Genomic DNA, 19694 nt, shown 5'->3' on the forward strand with positions numbered 1-19694 from the left:
GAAAAACAAAGTTCAGGGATTCACAGTAGAACTCACAAGTAGATCTCATATGCCTCATTTCTGAAATATGCTTTTAAATATCAGTTGGTTAATTTCATAGTCTTCCATTATTCTTAGGAACCCTCATCTATTATTTCCTAAAACAGAATTTCAAATATTGACTTTTAATTCAATGTAATATAAACAACAGGTCATCTGTCCAGAATTACATCAAATAACCCTAGGATTTTTCATTTGTTGGTTTTGTTTTGGTTTTGGTCTGGTAACACCCTGAACAGGAAACTGAAATCTTCCATAACTCCTGTGTTAGCTATGACATGGTGAGACAGATGTAGACAAGTTACTCCTAGATAATCACCTCCTGAAAGAAAACAACTGTCTTTGTACCTAAAATGAAAATTAACCTCAAAAATACAACTATGCCAATTCAGTCACTAGAGTTTACTAAACAGGTGTCACCCTGTTTACTTCTTTATCTATATTCAAGTCTCTAACACTTCCCCCCTTATGTTAGATTATTTTTCAGTGTAGTCTTATATCTAGTTTGGTTTTTTTCTCTCTTAAGTTTAAAAAGATTTAAAGAATTTATAATAGGTGGGGGGCTGGGAGTGTATTACAGACCAGGGGTCAAATTTTACATTGAAAACTTAAAGTGAATTATTTTGGATTAATGTACAGGCTGAAGCCCATTTTGATGACAGCTACATCAAAGACCTCAATTTCCAAGAATTATAAATCACTATGGTAAGCATATCTACACCATGAGGTAATCTGTTAAGCATTTTGACACCTTAACATTTCCATCCTCTACAGTTCTTTGATACCCTCAAAAGATGCCTGAAATTTCAAAGCCAGGATCACATCAGCAAGGCTGACAATCAGCATCCAGTAACAAGAAGGAAGGCAAACCCAAGCAAAAGAAACTTCAGAATTGGAAGCCATTCTTCAGTACCTATAGCTTTCTATGAGAATGAAGAAATACATAATCAGTTCTTACAATTTCTGACTTTATTTATTTATTTATTTATTGCCTCCAGGGATATCACTGGGGCTCAGTGCCTACACTACAAATCCACTGCTCCTGGGGGCTATTTTTCCCCTTTTGTTATCCTGGTTGTTTATCACTGTTGTTGTTATTGCTGTCGTTGGACATTGTTACTGTTGACAGGACAAAGAGAAATCAAGTGAGGAGAAGACAGGGGGAGAGAAAGACAGACACCTGAAGAACTGCTTCAACGCTCGTGAAACAACCAGGGTCCTTATGCCGGTCCTGCACTTTGTGCCATGTGAGCTTAACCTGCTGCGCTACCACATGCTGCCCCCCCCCATTTATGATTTTTAAGAGAAATCCTCCTCTCCAAACATCCAAAGCAAGTGAGAAAATAAATTATATGCATCCTAGTTAAAGGCACTTAAACTAGACAATTGTCCCCTGATACACGACATTCAAAAATGAAAAAGACCCATATTTACTTTTAATTACTAATTAATTTGTAATCTATCAGAAAAAATTCGGAGTTTCCATTATAGATAATTACACTGAAAAAAGTGACTTGCAACACAAAATGGCCTCCTAACTCATTCCAGGGGCTATAAGCTAATTCCAGCTATCTGTGGATCTTCTATATGAAAGGTTACTGGATCTGTTCTAGAGGTGGCAAGGGAAAAAAAAAAGCTACCTGTTTCCATTCCAACCTATTGATGTCATCCTAATCTGTTGCCACACACACACACACACACACACACACACACACACGTGTGTGTATACATATAGTTACATGTCTTAAAATTTTGGGATTAGAAATTACTGAATCTATTTTTAAAAGGAAGACAACACATAAATGTCTATTTGTGTCTCTTGTCAGAAAATGAAAAGTATTTGAGAACAAAACAATACTTTTCTACTATAGCTGAATACTTAGTATTCAGTTAGTATTCTAACTCTAACTAAAACTACTCAAAACAATTATTTATGCATGTAATTTTAGTATAGGAAACACATCAAGAAAACAGTGAATTTCTCTACATTAACGAAAGATTGCTAGGCAAGGATTGCTGACTACAACAGCTGATTCTTGAGAAGGAAAAAGGTAACTAAAGCTCTTCAGTTTTGAAGAGTATGCTTATATTTGTAAAATCTCTCCATATCTATTTTTTTCATTTCAACTCATATTGTACTGCCCACTTCACAACTAAGAAAGTAGGGTACTTCAGCATACTTCAAGTCTGTGGTATAGTTGGAATCAGTATCCAAAATCTTGTCACATTAACTAGGAGGCATATAGTGAACTTACTTATTATGCACAGAAGCTATCATGGTTGGAGTATTTCTCCTGAAAAAAGAATGACACAACACATACCTGTGTGTTTTAAAAACTCAGTGACTGGGGAACCCATTTGAACCCTCCACTCCCCACCTGCACACAGAAAGCTTCACAAGTGGTGAAGCAGTGCTGCAGGTGTCTCTCTGTCTCTAGCTCCTTCTATCTTCCCTCTCAATTTCTGGCTGTCTCTTATCATATAAATAATAAAGATAATTAAAAATTTTTTAAAAACTCAGTGATTCCTCCTTACCTACTACCACATATGTTAGCAAAACAATGTTTCTAGAACTATAATACTGTTCCCCCATAGGTCTTCCAGTTCTTTATCTCTCTCTGACGAAAAGGACAATTACATAAAAAAAATTGTATGATATCTTCAGGAATGTATAATACTATGCTATCTCCAGGAAGGAGCTCTCACATAGGAATAAAAATACCCAAATGCTAATCTAAATACTTTTTTAAAATATTTTATTCATTTATTAATGAGAAAGGTAGGAAGAGAAGAGAAAGAACCAAACATCACTCTGGTACATGTGCTGCAGGGAATAGAACTCAGGACTTCATGCTTGAGAGTCCAATGCCTTATACACTGTGCCACCTCTGGGACCACATCTAAATACTTTTCAAGCCATGCAATGTTCCATTAGTCCTATTCCAAGTAATCATGATACTGACCCAAGAGTTATCATTACATTCAATCTCCCTATGAATAACTAAAAGAAAAAAATCTAATTAAGCGTCCAAGTAAAATTTTACTTTGATCAAAACTATAACCCAAATGGTTAAAACACGAAAACTTTGATAACGAGAAGAAATGTCAATAGAGAAAAGGAGATACTTAAGAGAAATAAAACCAACTCAGTCAAAAGTAATAATTTTCCCAGGGGGTCGGGCAACAGGTTAAGCACACATGAAGCTAAGTGCGAAGACCTGCTTAAGGATCAGAGTTCAAGCCACTAGCTCCATACCTGCGGGGGGGGGGGGGGGGGTCCACTTCACAAGCAGTGAAGCAGGTCTGCAGGTGTCTTTTTCTCCCCCTCCCTCTGTCTTCCTCCTCTCTCAATTTCTCTGTCCTATCCAACAACAACGACATCAATAACAACAATAATAACCACAACAACATGGAGTCGGGCGGTAGCGCAGCGGGTTAAGAGCACGTGACACAAAGTGCAAGGACCTACATAAGGATGCTGGTTCGAGCCCCTGGTTCCCCACCAGGGGAGTCGCTGCACAAGCAGTGAAGCAGGTCTGCAGGTGTCTATCTTTCTCTCCCCTTCTCTGTCTTCCCCTCCTCTCTCCATTTCTCTGTCTTATCCAACAACAACGACATCAATAACAATAATAACTACAACAATAAAACAACAAGGGCAGCAAAAGCAAGTGAATAAAGTAAATATTAAAAAAAAGATTTTAAAAAAATAACCACAACAGAATGTAAATTGGTCCAACCTCTGTGGAGAACAGTCTGGAGAACTCTCAGAAGGCTAGAAATGGACCTACCCTATGACCCTGCAATTCCTCTCCTGGAGATATATCCTAAGGAACCCAACATATCCATCCAAAAAGATCTGTGTACATATATGTTCTTGGCAGCACAATTTGCAATAGCCAAAACCTGGAAGCAACCCAGGTGTCCAAGAACAGGTGAGTGGCTGAGCAAGTTGTGGTATATATACACAATGGAATACTACTCAGCTGTAAAAAATGGTGACTTCAGCATTTTCAGCTGATCTTGGATGGACCTTGAAAAAATCATGTTAAGTGAAATAAGTCAGAAACAGAAGGATGAATATGGGATAATCTCACTCTCAGGCAGAAGTTGAAAAACAAGATCAGAAGAGAAAACAGAAGTAGAACCTGAACTGAAATTGTCATATTGCACCAAAGAAAAGACTCTGGGGTGGGGAGAATACAGATCCAAGAAGGATGACAGAGTACCTAGTGGGGGTTGTATTGTTATATGGAAAACTGGGGAATTTTATGCATGTACAAACTATTGTATTTACTGTTGAATGTAAAACATTAATTCCCCAATAAAGAACTTAAAAAACTAACCACAACAACGGCAATAAAAGAGGAAAAAATAGCCTCTAGGAAAAGTGGATTCGTGGTGCAGGCACTGAGCCCCACAGCAATCACCCTGGAGGCAAAAAAATAATAATAATAATTTTCCCAAAAGACAAGGCATAGAAATACGAAGAAATAATGAGAGTTAAAAAGATAAAATGCAGGGCTGGAGAGACAGTATAATGGTTACACAAAAAGACTTTCATTCCTGTAAAACCAAAGGTCTCAGTTTAAAACCCAGCACCACCATAAGCTAAGCAGTGCTCTGGTCTCTCTCATTAAAAAATAAAGGGCGGGGTAGATATATAATGGTTATGCAAAGAGACCCTCATGCCTGAGGCTCCAAAGGTTCAATTCCCAGACCACCATAAGCCAGAGCTGAGCTCTTGTAATATATATATATATATATATATATATATATATATACCAGAGAGAAAATGCAGAGAATTGGGGGTCAGGAGACAGCTCAATTGGTAGAAAACACACTTTGTCATGCATGGTTGAAGCCCCCAATCACCTCTGTCTCTTTCCCTCTATCTGGGGAGAATAAACAGAGAGAGAGGGCTAAGAATCTATCGTTGTGCACCAGGCTTTTTTTTTTTTTTAAGACAGATACAAACAGAGATCACAACACTGAAACTTCCTTCAATGTAGCAGGCGCAGGGCTCAAATCTGGGTGGTGCATATGGCAAAGCAACAAACCATCCAGGTAAGCTATTCTGCTGGTCTTTAAGTACCAACCAGAGGCCCCAGAGGTCCCAAGTTCAGTCTCCAGCACCACAAGGCAGAAGTGAGAAGAGCTCAAGTGTGAGAGTGTGTGTGTGTGTGTGTGTGTATGTGTGTGTGTGTGTGTCAGTCATATTAAAATGAATAAAATGATTTTTTAAAGAGAGGAAGGGAAAAGAAACCACCAGGAATGGTGTAGTCATGCAGGCACTAAGGCACAGAGAAACACTGGCAGTCAAAAAAATGCATAAATCAAAAAAACAAAGGCTATTTTATTAAGAAAATAGAAAACTGGGGGCCAGGTTAAGCACCCAAAGTGAAGAGCACAAGGACCAGCGCAAGGATCCTGGTTCTAGCCCCTGCTTCCCCACCTGGGGGGGGGGGTCTCTTCACAAGTGGTGAAGCAGATCTGCAGGTGTCTATCTTTCTCTCCCTCTCTCTGTCTTCCCCTCCCCTCTCAATTTCTCTCTGTCCTATCCAACAGCAACAGCAGCAGCAACAACAATAACAGCTACAATGATGGAAAAAAGATGGTGACCAGGAGCAGTGAATTCATAGTGCAGGAACCAAGCCCCAGTGATAACCCTGGAGACACACACACAAAAAAAAGAGAAAACTACGTTTTCATGTTACAAAATCAAAAGGAAAAATATAACTGATTTATCAAACTCAACAGAAATCCATCTATTATGTGCCCAAGTACAACTGAAGGTCCCAGACTTAGCCAGTAATACAAGATAGTGTCTGTAAAGAGATTGGAGACAGGAACTGTCAGGAATACTATTAGATAGGAGCCAGTGCTTGAGGTCAGAAAGAATTCAACAAAAAAATAAAAGCTATCAAATAAATTACTGGCAATTACTACAGCCAATACCACTCTGAGCACGCCCAATCTTGTCTGATAAATTACTAGTATGCTTTCCTCCACACTAAAATGTCTGTGTGAATTGTAACAGAAATACATAGAATAGACCCTTACTGTCCTTAGAGAAATATAATCATCTTATCATAAACATATATACTTTCGTAAACATGAAATCTTTGAAATAAAATATGACCTAACTATAAAAAAGTTGAATCACCATAAAAAAAAATGACTTGCTGATTTTAAATACCTAACATATTTTTAAATCTCTTTTACCTCAGATGCCTGTCATGTCAGGTTTTATAAAGTTTCTCAGGAAAAGTTAAAAATATTGTATTACGTTTAGCAGTTGGAAATCAGTTTCAACTACGTTATTTAAAAGAGATCACTTCTGGGCAGGGGTACATAGCATAATGGTTATGCAAACAGACTGTTAAGCCTGAGGTTCCAAAGTCCCAGGTTCAATCCCCTGTATCACCATAAACCAGAGCTGATCAGTGCTCTGGTAAAAAAAAAAAAAAAAAGAGATCACTTCTTATCCAATACCAAAGCACTGAGATTCCAAAACAGTTTTCTTGCACAGTTCCATTTCAGAACCGAACTTGCCTAACTACAGTGTTCAGTAAGAGAGAAAAATAACAAGAAAAATTGCATTTCCCACTTCAGGCTTTAAACCTAATGTGTTGATGAGTTTGGAAAGATAGAATGGACCTCAATTTTAGTTTGACAGTTAAATAAGTTATGACCAGCACTTGATATTAAAAAGAAATTACTGAAAGCCAGAAATTGTAGAGTTTAAAGGGGTAAACTGTATAGTATGTGAGTTATATCTTAACAGCTGTTATTTTAGTGGCCTAGGACGTGGCACAGTGGCTAGAGCTTTGGACTTAGAAGCATGAGGTGCTGCTTCAATGCCAAACATCACATGTACTAGAAATGTGATGCTTTGATTCTCTCTCATGTTAATAAATAAATACGTAAAAGAATTTAAAAAGCTATTTAAAGAATTTTGTGATATATTCATTTATTAGTGAAAGAGGGAGAAAGTCAGAGCATCACTCTTGCACATGTGATGATGATGAAGACCGAACTCAGTACCTCAAGGTCTGAAGAAAGTCCAAGGCCTTATCCACTGTGCACTCTCCCAGGCTGCTAAAAATTGTTTTCATAAAATAAATAATTCTTAGAAGTATACATATAACAAAATAACTGATTGTATTTTCAAGATTACAAAATATATAATTTTTTAACTTGGATATATATATAAAGTGACCATCAACAGTGATGACCTGGAAGGTGTTACAATGAGCAAAACACTGGATTCTCAAGCATAAGATGCCAAGTTCGATCCCTGACACTGTGATGCTCTGGTTATCTATATCTCTCCATCTCCCCTCACCTTCCTCCTCTCTCATAAATATTGATGCAGAAACTTGTCACAGGGAGATTAAAAAATTATACCTATATAACTACAACTATATTGTGAACCACTATCTCCCAATAAAGTGATTTTTAAATAATATATCTTTTAAAGTTTTTAATTTAGAAAGAAAGCTATATATGTATACATATTTCCTATATGTCTACATAGTCACAGAATATACATGAAGAAGGAGTCGGGCAGTAGCACAGCAGGTTAAGCTCAGGTGGTGCAAAGTGCAAGGACCAGTGTAAGAATCCTGGTTCGAGCCCTGGCTCCCCACCTGTAGGGGAGTCACTTCACAAGCGGTGAAGCAGGTCTGCAGGTGTCTATCTTTCTCTCCCCCTCTGTTTTCCCCTCCTCTCTCCATTTCTCTCTGTCCTATCCAACAACCACAACAATAATAACTACAACAATAAAACAACAAGGGCAACAAAAGGGAATAAATAAATATTTTTTAATATATATATATATATATATATATGTGAAGAAAATTGGGAGAGTGGACACTTCTTTTAAATTATAAAAATGTGAACACAATATGTGTATATTAATTTATAACTAAAATTGGTATTTGACTACATCAGGCTCTCAAAGTTTACCCTTGTTTAAGCCTAACACTGTGACCTCAACCTGTATTTCTGATGTTCTGTGGTCCCAACTAAACCAATCATTTCCCCTTTAAAAAAAAATCAGTGCAAGGGAGTCTGGCTGTCACGCAGCGAGTTAAGCGAGTTAAGCGCAAGGACCAGCATAAGGATCCCAGTTCGAGCCCTGGCTCCCCACCTGCAAGAGAGTCCCTTCACATGCAGTGAAGCAAGTATGCAGGTATCTATCTTTCTCTCTCCCTCTGTCTTCCCTTCCTCTCTCCATTTCTCTCTGTCCTATCCAATAATGATGACATCAATAATAATAACTACAACAATAAAACAAGGGCAACAAAAGGGAATAAATAAATAAATAAATAAATAATTTTTTTAAAAATCAGTGCAAATGTGCAAGGATCCCAGTTCAACCCCCGGCTCCCCACCTGTGTGTGGGGGGGTTGAAGTAGGTCTGCAGGTATCTATCTTTCTCTCCCCCACTCTATCTTCCCCTCCTCTTTCAATTTCTCTCTGCCCTGTCCTATATTTAAAAAAAAAAAAAAAGGCCACTAGGAATAGTGGATTCATAGTGCAGGCACCGAGCCCCAGAAATAACCCTGGAAGCAAAAAAAAAAAAAAAAAAAGAAAAAAAAAAAAAAAAAGAAAGAAATCAGCCCCCCCAAAAAACTACTCTCCAAAATATGCCTCTTGAGATTTGTTTTGAACAGCTACCTGCAACACTTCAAGTATGAATTACCTAAATTGAAAGAAATTCATCTATCTATACGTGCTACAAAACATTTTTAAAAAATTTTAAGAGGAAATTGAAACAATTTAATAATCTTCATCATAGAAGTGTTTTCCGTTCTTTTCAGCCTTTGTGCCTTTACTACATGAAATTTCCTGCCTGAAATCCTTTTAACTACTTATCACATGTCCAAATCCTGCCAGTCCTTCAAAATACAGGTTAAACACCTCCTCCTACACCAAATCTTCCCTTAAAGTTACCAGCCAAAGCTAAATCTCTTTTTTAAACCACAGCACCATCTTCTCCTAAGTCGCTTTTCTCCACCTGTACTCAACTATATACAGGCAGCTTATTTCAGTCAGTGCAAAAATTCATCCAGATACAGTATGTCTTTGGTTGTTCTTTATGGCCCATGTCATACAGATATTAACTGATATTACACTAAATCACTTAATTCAGAATAAAATAGCAAGAACCTACATAAAAAAAGCACAGGCTCTTCATGTATTTGTTTTAATTAAAAGATGTTCACATCTGACAAGCAGTAAGAGTTTGAGGGGCCAGGTGGTGGCAAAAGGGGTTAAATGCTCACATTACAGTGTTGGCCCCAGTTTCAAGCACCTGGTCCCTACCTGCAGGGGGTAACTTTGCAAGAGGTGAAGCAGGGCTGCAGGTGTCTCTTTCTCTTTATCTCCTCCTCCCCTCTCAATTTCTCTCTGTCTCTGACCAATAGTAAATAAAGCAAACAAAAAAAACAACAATAAAACTAAAAAAAAAAGTGAAATTGGTTTGTTTATGGAGATTAACTAACTTGGCTACCTGTCTAGCAGTCTCATTCCAACTTTTTTTTTTAAATAATTTTTTGCCTCCAGGGTTATTTATTTATTGCCTCCAGGGTTACTGCTGGGGCTCCGTGCCTGCACTGCAAACCCACTGCTCCTGGAGGACATTTTACCCATTTTTATTGTCTTTGTTACCCTTGTTGTTGTTATTGCTATTGTTGTTGCTGGACAGGACAGAGAGAAATCAAGAGAGGAGGGTAAGAGAGATGGCAAGAGAAAGACACTTGCAGACCTGCTTCACCGCCCATGAGGTGGGAAGCCGGGGATTCTAACTGGGATCCTTATGCCGGCCCTTGAGCTTAGCGCCATGTGTGCTCAACCCGCTGTGCTACCACCTGACCCCCCCTGACTTCTTTCTTGAGCTGTCCTGGGGACCTAGGGGAACTGCAAAGTATTTTTCAAAGTTAGGGTTAAAGTTACTCTTTGAAATAAAATTAAGAATGAAATCTCATTTAATAAATAAATTGCCATTTGGAAAAGCATCTCATTAGTGATGTCTGCTTTGGACAAAGGAAGTACTTATGTTGATTTTCAGTGATACATTTCTGAAACCTGTTTAATTTTTAGTGCAGCACTTCTATTAAAGATCAATGCAGGGGCTGGATGGTGGCCCACCTGGTTGAGCACACATGTTATAATTTGTAAGGACCTGGGTTCCTGCAGGAGGAAAGCTTTTCAGGTGGTAAAGCAGGGGTGCAGGTGTCTTTCTATCACTCCCTCCCCTCTTGATTTCTGGCTGTCTCTATTCAATAAATAAATAAAGATAGTAAGATTTAAAAAAAAAAAATCAATGCAATTTACAAATAATTTCAACCTAAATCCAAAGTTACGGATGTGTTATATATTCTAAAGACTTCTTAAAATCCTGTATTGGAAAATTAACCATAGTGACTGCTTTTTAGGGAACTATTTTAGGGCACTGGGGAGAGGGGTGGGAGAGAGGTATTCTTGCCTTTCAAACTCTATTATTATTATTATTATTATCTTTATTTATTGGATAGAGACAGCCAGAAGTTGAGAGGAAAGAGGAGATAGGGAGAAAGATAGAGAGACACCTGCAGCCCTGCTACACCACTTGCAAAGTTACCCCCTGCAGGTGGGGACTGGAGGCTTGAACCTGGGGCTTTGCACACTGTAATGTGAGCATTTAACCAGGTTTATAATGTGTGCGCTTAACCTGCTGCACCACAACCCTTTTTTGTTTTTTTTAATAAAAGATACAGAGAGACCAGAGCACTGCTCAGCTCTGGCTTATGGTGGTGCTGGGAACTGAACCTGGGACCTGTGTGTCTCAGATACGAGAGTGTTTTGCATAAACATTATGTTGTCTTCCCAGCCCCTTCACTTAAATTCTGAAACTGAATAAAGATGCCCTGCTCCCTCCCTCCACCCGCTCTCTCTCTCCTCCAACCTTCTTAAACTTCAGAGAAGCAAGCATGAACATGACTAGGTCAGAGTTCATGACACTAATTAGACCTTACTTCAAATTCAAAGTAAGAAGATTAAGTACAAATCAAAGGATACACATATATATCAGGGTATGCAATCTTGCTCTTATTCATTTCCTCATACACATGCTACAGGAATAATACTTGAACTTTCTTCAAAGTAACCTAAAATTTAGGACAGAGGAAGTGTTGCTTACATCTTAGCTTATGATACACTCCAACCCTGTTTACTAAACAACTCTGCATTGGATTTTTGGCCAAATATTCAATTAATAGTAAAATAGTATTTTGAATTTTCCAGTTGTCTTTATCTACATATATAAATTTCCTTAGGAACACCCAAAGTAAGGGTAACAGCTAAGATATGACATTCTGATTGTTTATTATCATGCCAAACTTCCTTATAGACTGTCATTCATTTGGAACACAATCACATTGTTTTGTTAACATTTCCAATATTTAAAAAATAGTAAAAAAAAAAAAAATTCTTTAGTTTTCAATTTTGAGCTTATTCAAACCTTCTGGAGTTGATCCATTGTTCCTGCAAGTCTTCTGATAGTTAAGTATTGCTGACAACAACAACAACAAAAGACCATAATTGAAGGCTAGATATGATAGTAATATAAAGAGGTGCTTATGTACTAATACTTAATACTCTGGTATATATTCCAGAGATATTTTAAGCACAATATATGTTAATTACTCTAAGTCTCACAACACACTTGTGAGATGAGTACTATCATTACTTCCATTTTACAAATGAGGAATTGAGACACAAAGTCTGCCTATAGTCACAAAGCTAATAAGCTTGGTTAGGGTTTCCTGGAGTGCATGATTAGTTTGCTTCAATAAAACAATGGTTGATAATGGACAAATACAGATTGGTTAAGTTTTGTTTTTCTGTTTTGTTTTGTTCCTGTTAGGTAAAGACAAAGAGGCAGAAAAGGCAGGGCGAAAGTGAGTGACACTGTAACACTAACATTTCCTTCAATGTGGTAGGGGATGGGTTCAAATTTGAACCATGTACATGGCAAAGCAGCACACTATCCAGATTGGTTAAATTCTGAGGATCAGTATCCAGATGACCTGCAAGGAGCCAGGGACAACACACACCTGTATCTCAAGAGAGAGATTAGGAAAATACTTGTAGGTGAGAAGTACTAGAAATTAAAGGAAGTCATGGAATGAGGTTATTCTGGAAGACAATGATGAGAAGTCAGTAAGATGAAATCTTGAGGATCAGCAACATTTAAAAAATAAAGTTGTGAGAAGGGGAAGATAGCATAATGATTATGCAAAAAGACTCCATAGTCCTAGTTCAATCTCCAGCACCACCATAAACAAGAGCTGAGCAGTGCTCTAGTTTAATTAATTAATTAATTAATTAATTAATTAACGTTGTGGCCAGGTAAATAGCTCAGCTGGCAGAGGTATAAGACTTGTATGTGTGAACTTCTGGTTCAGCCCCAGGGCCACATATACCAGAATGGTGTTCTGGTTTTTCTCTCTCTAATTAAAATTAGTAAATCTTCTTTGATAAAACAAAATAGGGCAAGAGAGATAGCTCTCTGGGTAGGGCAGGTTTCTTGCCATGTGAGCAGCCCAGGTTTAAGCCCCAGCATTACCAGGGACTGCTCTGGCACTAGGGGAAGCTCCAGTGCTATGGTAGTCTCTGAACGAAAACACAACCCAGAATACTAAAATCACATGTGGGGAGTCGGGCTGTAGCACAGCGGGTTAAGCGCAGGTGGCGCAAAGCACAAGGACCGGCATAAGGATCCCGGTTCAAACCCCGGCTCCCCACCTGCAGGGGAGTCGCTTCACAGGCGGTGAAGCAGGTCTGCAGGTGTCTATCTTTCTCTCCTCCTCTCTGTCTTCCCCTCCTCTCTCCATTTCTCTCTGTCCTATCCAACAACGACGACAACAACAATAATAACTACAACAATAAAACAACAAGGGCAACAAAAGGGAATAAATAAATAAAAATAAAGTATTTTAAAAAATTAAAATTAAAATTAAAAAAATAAAATAAAATCACGTGTACAAGGCCCAGGCTCCACAAAGTAAAATAAACACATTTTAGCTCAAATTGATAATGTAGTAGGGTGAGAATGTTTCTGTATATTATATATGTAAAACATATAATGCAAATCAAATTATGTAACAGTATAATTATCTATACCTACTCTGCAGGAACTAAAATATAATGTAACTATAATGACTACAGGTTTATGGTACCATCTCTGTTTTCATTGTACTGCTGGTCATAGTTGTGTTCCTGTTAAATATTTAGGAAAGAACACCATCTGTAACACTACTCCCATTGGGAAAAAAATAATCTGCCTTAAGAGCTATCTTCAGGGGCCAGGCAGTGGCTCATCAAGTTGAGCCCATCTGTTACTAAGTACAAGGATGGGGTTCAAACCTCAGATCCTCCCCTGCAAGAGGAAAGCTTCACAAATGGCAGGGCTGCAGGTGTCTCTTTCTCTCTCCTTATCTTCACCTTCCCTCTCAATTGCTCTCTCTCCTATCAAATAAAGAAAAAAAAATTAAGTTTTTTTAAATATTTATTTTTAATTTCACCTGAGTACTGCTCAGCTCTGGCTTATGGTGGTGCTAGGGATTGAACCTGAGACCTCTGGCACCTCAGGCATAAAAGTATCTTTACATAGCCATTATGCTATCTCCCCAGCCACCCAAGAAAAAATTTTTAAGAAAAGAAGGCCACCAGAAGGTGAGGATTCATTATGTAGTCACTGAGCCCCATCAATAACCCTGATGGCAGTAAAAATTAAAATTAAGTTAAAATTTAAAAAGCACAATCTTCAGATATGTTTCTCGTGGAATATACAATTGTGAATGATGGCCTAAGTAAGACAGTCATACTTAAACTGAAACCAAAAGAGGTATTTCACAGTATTTTTGTCATTTTTTTTTTGCTACCTAGGTTTCAGGTCTATGAGATTCTAATGTGCCCTGGGGTGGGCTCCTATTATTCTTTCCATCACAGAAAAAGAGAGAGAGCAGTCAGTGATGAGCAACAATCACCATCTTTCATTTGAGCCTCACGGCCATGAGATCAACCCCATGCACCGCTCTGAGACCTCCGGCCCCCGCCCCTGGGCTGTGGGCTCACCTGCCAGCGACCTTGCCCACTGCGCCACCCAACCCCGGGGCTGGGGGCGGCCAGGGCTGTGCTTTGCTGGCTTTGTCCTCCTGACGCCCCGATTTCTCCCCCCACAGGCCAGAAGGTGGTGGTGGTACGCTGCAAGGGCATCAACATTTCTGGCAACTTCTACAGAAACCAGCTGAAGTACCTGGCCTTTCTCCGCAAGCGGATGAACACCAACCCCTCCCGTGGCCCCTACCACCTCCGAGCCCTCAGCCACATCTTCTGGAGGACTGTGCGGAGGATGCTGCCTCACAAGACCAAGCGGGGCCAGGCTGCCCTGAACTGGCTGAAGATGTTTGACGGGCGGGTGGTGGTGGCCGCTGCCCTCAAGGTTGTGCGTCTGAAGCCAAAGAGGAAGTTTGCCTATCTGGGGCGCTTGGCTCACGAAGTGGGCTGGAACCAGGCAGTGACGACCACCCTGGAGGAGAAGCGCAAGGAGAAGGCCAAGATGCATTACCGCAAAAGAAGCAGCTCATGAGGCTACAGAAATAGGCCGAGAAGAAAATCTGCAAGTTCACAGAGGTCTTTTAAGACCCACGGACTCCTGGTCTGAGCCCAATAAACTTGACTGTTTGCTTAAAAAAAAAAAAAGAGAGAGAGAGAGAGAGAACGAACCATAGCACTGATCCACCTCTTGTGTGTGGTGCTCCCATATGGTGGTCAGGGACTTGAACCTAGGTGACTGCACATATTTATCAATGAGAAAGAGAGAAAGGAAAGGACCAGAGCATTACAAGGTGCATGCAGTGTCAGGGATCAATTCAGAACCTAGTATCTATGAGGACAATGCTTTATCCACTGTTCTACTTCACTTCCTGGGCAACTTTTTTTTTTTTTTTTTTTTGCCAGCAAGGTTTCCCTGGGGCTTTGTGCCTGGCATGACACCACTGCTCCCAGAGAACTTTTTTTTTTAATTTTTTTAATTTATTTTCCCTTTTGTTGCCCTTGTTTTTATTGTTGTTGTAATTATTATTGGTGTTACTGATGTTGTCAGTGTTAGATAGGACAGAGAGAAATGGGAAGAGGAGGGGAAGACAGAGAGGGGGAGAGAAAAACAGACACCTGCAGACCTGTTTCACTGACTGTGAAGCAACTCCCCTGCAGATGGGGAGCTGGGGGCTGGAACCGGGATCGTTAAGCCGGTCCTCGCGCTTCGCGCCACATGCGCTTAACCCACTGCGCTACCGCCCGACTCCCTGAAAGAACTTTTTTTAACCTTTTTATTTTAAAAGTGTATCAGTTATTTTTTAATTAATTAATTTATTTATTCCCTTTTGTTGCCCTTGTTTTATTGTTGTAATTATTATTGTTGTCATCGTTGTTGGATAGCACAGAGCGAAATGGAGAGGAGGGGGAGACAGAGAGGAAGAGAGAAAGACACCTGCTGAGCTACTTCACCGCTTGTGAAGCGACTCCCCTGCAGGTGGGAAGCTGGGGGTTCAAATCAGGATCCTTTAGCCGGTCCTTAACGCTTTGCGCCACATGCGCTTTACCCGCTGCGCTACCGCCAGACTCGCTCAATTATTTATTTATTGGATCGAAACGGAGAGAAATTGAAAGAGTAGGGGGAGACAGAGAGGGAGAGAGACACCTGTAGCACTGCTTTACCACCTGCAAAATTCCTCCCAGCAGGTGGGGACCAGGGGCTTAAACCTTTTGCATCTTAACGTGTGCATTCAACTGGGTGCACCACTGCCTAGCCCATCTTATTTTATTTTCTAGAGAGAGTGTCAAAGGTTGAAGAAGAGGGGATGGGAGAGGGAGACAGAAAAGGAAAGGCACTGGGAGTTCGGTAGTAGCGCAGCGGGTTAAGCGCACGTGGCGCAAAGCACAAGGACCAGTGTGAGAATCCCGGTTCGAGCCCCGGGCTCCCTACCTGCAGGCGGTGAAGCAGGTCTGCCTGCTGGTATCTGTCTTTCTCTCCCCCTCTGTCTTCTCCTCTCCCCATTTCTCTCTGTCCTATCCAACAACAATGACAACAATAATAACTACAACAATAAAACAAGGGCAACAAAAAGGGAATAAATAAATATTTTTTAAAAAGAAGAAGAAAAGGAGAGGCACCACTGCACCACTCTTACCATTTGTTAAGCTTCCCCTTCTTGTGATGCTCTCGTGAAGGTGCCAGAGATCAAACCTGGGTCCACTCTACCAGATGAGTTACTCTCAGGTCCCATTTTCCACCAAGAAATCTTAAGGCAAAGTAACCTAAGTACAATTTTTGTAAATATTTATTTATTTATTCCCTTTTGTTGCCCTTGTTGTTTTACTGTTGTAGTTATTATTGTTGTTATTGATGTCGTTATTGTTGAATAGGACAGAGAAATGGAGAGAGGAGTGGAAGGCAGAGGGGGGAGAGAAAGACACCTGCAGACCTGCTTCACCACCTGTGAAGCGACTCCCCTGCAGGTGGGGAGCTGGGGGCTCAAACCAGAATCCTTATGCCAGTCCTTGCTCTGCGCCACCTGTGCTTAAGCCGCTGCGCTACCGCCCGACTCCCACCTAAGTACAATTTTAACTGAAATAGATTAGATGAAATCTAAGAACAAAAAGAAAATAAATAAATGGTATCTCAACAAAAGTAGAAGGAGACTATTGAAAATGTTATGACACTCTCCTCTAAGAAACCAGTAACTAGGCTGTTAAAGCACTCCTTAAAAATAATGAATCAAAAAACAAAAACATTTTAATTCTCTTTATTTCTTTTCGTTGAATTCCTGTGGTGGTTTCAAGATCTACAAATTCTTTGATATTCCTCTCCTTAAGAGGTAGTTTAATTCACTTACTTCCCTTTGCATGTGGACTGAACTTGGTGACTTGATTCTAATTAATAAAATATGGTAGAAGTTTTGGTGTGACCTCTGAAATTAGATCATAAAGCACTGGGACTTCTTCCTTGCCTTCTCTCTCTAGTTCCATTCTGGGAGAAGCCATGTAGAAGTTACAGGGTCACTCAACCATCTGGAAAGGTTCCTATGGCTAACAAATGAGGCTTTCTCCAGAGATTTCTTCCCAGTCAAGTGGAGTGAGTCATTTAGAAGAGGCTCTGGCCTCAGTCAACTCTTCAGATGATATAGACTTAGTTCACATCTTTGACTGCAATCTCAAGAGAGACCTATATGCCATAATCAGTCAGCTATGCCACTCCCAACCAACAACAGAAAACATGAGATAATAAATGTTTACTGCTCTGTCACCAAGCTTTGAGGTAACTTCAGCTTTTCTATGCAAAAATGCATCATGACTTTTCAGACAACCCAATAATGCAACCATACAGTATTTTATGTCTCTAAAACACTTATAGTTATTGCTAATGTTTCTGTATATGCCAACAGCCAGTATAAAGAAAATTTTCTGTGAAGCTGATCTCTGATACATTAATTGCTTGTTTTTATTTATTATGTGTTGGAAGATTCCTGCCAGTGCTTATACAATTGACAATAACTGTCCAAAACTGAAGCGATTAAACCTCAAATAAGAGCATATCTATTACTAGGATGGGATTTTAAAAAAAAAAGAAAGGGAGGAAGGAAGGAAGAAGAGAGAAAGAAAAGAAAAATACTGATTTGACTGAAATGATTGAGAGATAAAATGAAGGATAATGGCTGCAGTCATCAAAGATAACTCCAGAATGATATATGTATAAGATGGAAAGAGCAGTCATTTTATACCCTTATAAATAGTATACTAGAAAAAAAATCTTTATTCAAGAAAATTGAGAACATTCACATGTTAGGCCAAGGGGGCAGGGAGGGAGAAAAGGGAAAGGGGAGTGAGAGGGAGAGAGAGGGAGAGAGGGAGAGGGAAGGATGGATGGAGAGAGAGAATGAGAGAGACAGAGAGAGAGAAAGAGAGAGAGAGAGAGAGACCCCTCAGAGGTCCTACTTACATCTTGACCTGGAGTTCACCTAGGCAGAGAGAGAAGCCATGCTCACCTCATAACACCCAATCCCCACCTCCACCTTTCCAAGCCACTCCTGTTGCCATTCCCATTTCCTGGGCAGCAGTTTCCTTCCCCCAGGCAGGAAAAAAAAAAAAAAAAAGAAACCATGGGGAGGGGGGCAGATGGAATAATGATTATGCAAAGAGACTCTCATGCCTGAGCTCCAGGAGTTCCAGGTTCAATACCCCACACTACCATAAGCCAGAGCTGAACAGTGCTCTGGTGGTAAATATATATTATATAATCATTAAAAAAAAAAAAAAAGAAATAAAGAAAAGGCAAAGATGGCTCAATTGGTAGAGCAAGGGGTTCTCATGTCAGAGGCTCCTGATTTGAGATGTAGTGCCACATGTACCGGAGTAGTGCCCTGGCTTTTCTCTTTCACTGTAAAACTCTTATCTAATTTGTAATAAATAAAAAATTTAAAAAAGAAAAGAAAAATAGTACAGTATAGCAATGCATTAACAGTAATACTCATGACTTATCTCTTCTATACTAAGGAATAATGACCAAAGCACTTGATTAAAATTAATTTTATATGTGTTTCCTAAAATGTTTTACTGCGTATTAGTTCCCATAAGAAGGTTGTGTATATTCTCTGGACTGGGGGGGGGGGGAGGAGTCTGTATACTATACAGGACATTTTTAAGGCCTTAAGGTGGTAATGTGCATTATAAACATTTTACCTCAGGATATTTAAAGTAGTTGCTGTATCTTGGTATACTTGACTATAATCTGGGAAACATTAACTTCGGTAGACTGGTAGACACATAGGTGGGTGGATTTGCAGGAAATAAAAGAACAAGACAAATATGATAAACTTGTCCCATCTTCAGGACCAAGAAAATGGCTCAGAAGATGCAAAGTATATTTGCATACATAAACCCCCAGTTCAATCTTTGGTGCTACATATGCTGCAGCAGTTCTCTCCCTCTTCCCAAAGTAAATCTTTTTTAAAAATGCTTTCATGCCTGAAAAGTTGAAGACTCTCTCCTACCCACTGCACCACTGCTCAATGTGTGACATGTACCATGTTTTCTTTCACTCTCCCTCTCACTGATATATATTTTTTTAATGATAACTGACTCCCAGCTAAAATTATGCAGAATTTTAAAAGCAAAATGGTAGATAAGCTATCAAAAGCAACAACAGTTGCACCTGATGTGAGAAAAAATAAAGAGTAGGAAAACATAATATGATGTAACAGAAGTAAAGAGATTCCCTTTAAAAATCATTATGGCTGGGAGTCGGGCGGTAGTGCAGCGGGTTAAGCACAGGTAGGGCAAACAAAGCGCAAGGACTGGCGAAAGGATCCCGGTTCTAGCCCCCAGCTCCCACCTGCAGGGGAATCGCTTCGCAGGTGGTGAAGCAGGTTTGCAGGTGTCAATCTTTCTCTCCCCGTCTTCCCCTCCTCTCTCCATTTCTCTCTGTTCTATCCAACAACGATGACATCAATAACAGCATCAATAACAACAGCAATAAAACAAGGGCAACAAAAGAGGATAAATATTTTTTAAAAATTAATTTAAAAAATCATTATGGCTTAGAATGT

At 39.6% G+C, this 19694-nt stretch overlaps 1 protein-coding gene, 1 non-coding gene and 1 pseudogene across 6 annotated transcripts in view; 2 read left to right on the top strand and 1 right to left on the bottom strand.

The window, feature by feature from the left end:
- Window positions 1–19694, bottom strand: part of RERE (arginine-glutamic acid dipeptide repeats) — a 523083-nt gene that overhangs the window by 491580 nt on the left and 11809 nt on the right. The window lies entirely within an intron of this gene.
- LOC132541603 (small nucleolar RNA Z195/SNORD33/SNORD32 family) lies at window positions 14051–14134 on the top strand. The gene has a single exon (XR_009552736.1). It is a non-coding gene; the product is annotated as a small nucleolar RNA Z195/SNORD33/SNORD32 family (small nucleolar RNA).
- LOC103127253 (large ribosomal subunit protein uL13-like) lies at window positions 14284–14752 on the top strand (annotated as a pseudogene).

The sequence above is a fragment of the Erinaceus europaeus genome, chromosome 11 (genome assembly GCF_950295315.1).
Source record: "Erinaceus europaeus chromosome 11, mEriEur2.1, whole genome shotgun sequence".
NCBI classification, from domain to species: domain Eukaryota; kingdom Metazoa; phylum Chordata; class Mammalia; order Eulipotyphla; family Erinaceidae; genus Erinaceus; species Erinaceus europaeus.